This window comes from Petaurus breviceps, unplaced genomic scaffold (genome assembly GCF_028583685.1).
Source record: "Petaurus breviceps papuanus isolate PSGF00001 unplaced genomic scaffold, PetGlider_PUasm1.0 126, whole genome shotgun sequence".
In the NCBI taxonomy this organism is placed as follows: domain Eukaryota; kingdom Metazoa; phylum Chordata; class Mammalia; order Diprotodontia; family Petauridae; genus Petaurus; species Petaurus breviceps.
This window is the reverse complement of record NW_027185655.1, coordinates 3,855,111-3,857,383: the sequence shown is the minus strand read 5'-3', so window position 1 is coordinate 3,857,383 and position 2,273 is coordinate 3,855,111. Positions and strand designations below refer to the sequence as shown.

The window sequence follows — 2,273 nt, the reverse complement described above, 5'->3', positions numbered from 1 at the left end:
TCCTTCATTTGGTGTCTGCAGGATTCAAATGATAAATAGTCAATGCTCACGTCAGCCTATACACCTAGAAGCAACAGTCATTCTGCTGTTAGTAGAAGCAATTGTTGAAATGCTGTTTTTTCACCTTCTATGCTATTCCAGTATTTATAGCAATACTGTATGTAGAGAGCAAGATATGTCTACTATAATCCTTTCTTTTTGAGAGTGAATGATAGGGTAGAACCAATTTATGTTGGAACAATGGCAGCAACAGCTGGTGTTTCCTCTGCTATATCAGGCAGTTTTCCTTTTTAGTCATTTTTTAATTAGAAAAGTATAAGAAAAATGAACCAAAAGAGTTCCTTCCATGTTCATTTCTTTACTGCTCCAGAGGAAACCCAGTATGTCAAATCTTTCTTTGTAGCCCATATGCTGACTGCTTGTTTGTTCTGCAGTGATAATTGACATCTAGCTTCTTAGTCTCTACTGGTTTCTTGTGCAGATTTATGAGAATGTTGAGATGATGATAACAATAACCAATACTTATATAATACTTTACATGTTACTTCATTTGATTCTCACAACAACTTTCAGAGGTAATCACTATTGTTATCCTCTAGAGGAAACTGAGGCCAAGACTAAGGGCCTCTCAGACCCACAAGGAGGGATTTGAACTCACGTCTTCCTAACTCCAAGACCAACATCACATTACCTAACTGTTGACATTTGTGAACTTTTGGAACTTTTACTTGTTTTGGAGGGTGGTAATGATAGAGCAAGTACCATCACTGCTTAGTCCCACAGGATACGCCAGAATAACGGGGAGCCATTCCTCCAATACAACCACTGCCACGGTATGAAGGGGTCTGTTTGTGACTACTACCATGATAAGGAGTGTTTCTGGCGTTCTTCTCTGTGGTCCTTTCCAACAGTGGACTTGAATGCTTGATTTTTCCATTGCCTACATTAGCTGAATCACCATATATTTTGGAGGAAGAAATCTTTATTTTCATTTTCAGATCATCTTTACAAGAGCTTTTATTGGTGGGTGGGATTGAAATCCACAATTCAAGCAAACCACTCTTATTTTTAACTGCCATGTCTTTTTCTGGTTGGGATGCAGTGTTGGACTTGGAGTGAGGAAAGGCATGTTTTTGGTTCTACTTCATACTAGCTCTGTGACCCTGGGCAAGTCACTTGACTTCATTTCCAATGGGATTAATAATAGCACCTACTTACCAAGATTATTACAAGAATTATGTGAGATAACAGATAAAAAGTTTTGCAAACCTTAAAATGCTTTCTAATTTCTAGCTATTATTCTTTGGGGTCATTTTAATCAGAGAAGAAACATACCTACAGTTAACTGGTGCTTAGTATAATGTCTGGCAATTAGTAGGTACTCAATAAATACTTTGCTAACTGACTGACTCCAAATGCATGTACTCTGCTGGGTCAATGATATATAGTTTTCCCTTATATCCAGTTTGTGTTTCTAGTTTTAACTTCTTTCTATGTTCAACAAATGGTATTTTTCTAACAACCATTTCAGTGATTCCGACCTGTGGTATTTACTACTTTCTGATCTGTATACTGTAATTTAATTGCATAATGATCAGAGAGTATGTCAACTTTGTGACATAACTTTGTGATATATGAGCACAGTGGGCATAAAATTGGACCTTTCTGAAGTTGATGCTGTACTGACTACCAGACAATGTTGTCTCCTATTTCTGTGAATATAATCTATCCTTGTTGATTCTCAATGCTGAGACTAGTCTTGGTGGGATGCCAAATCATCTGAAATACTAAGGATTCCTGTTGCTAGTATTGTGAAGTTATCAAGTATATATTCTGAATGGGGATATTACCTGAAATCCAAGGGAGTCCTACAGGAAATGCTGACATAGATGGTATTCTGTACCATGGCATCAACTTTAGGATTTTCAGCCACCCAATTAGCTTTCCAGCTTTTTATACTCTTTAATCTATTAGTTTCCTCCAATATTTGTTGAAGCTCATGAAATGATTCATCTAATAATTGTAAAGCAACCAATAGATGGATATATTCCTACAAAGTTTTCTAATAGTAAATGCGATGAAATCCCAATTTCAAGACAAATGAATGCATACATTCTCTGATCAATATGCTGATCCAAGAGAATTTCAAAGAATTCCTGATGAAAAATGCTATTCACCTTTAGAGAGAAAAGTGATAAACAGATTGAAACAGATTTATTTTTCCTTCTTTCCTTTCCTTTCCTTTCCTTTCCTTTCCTTTCCTTTCCTTTCCT

General features: G+C 36.3%; 1 pseudogene; it reads right to left on the bottom strand.

Moving 5' to 3' along the window:
* Positions 1–1,480: 1,480 nt before the first annotated feature.
* The window catches only part of LOC138169036 (cyclin-T2-like), a 1,245-nt pseudogene continuing 452 nt past the window's right edge, over positions 1,481–2,273 (bottom strand).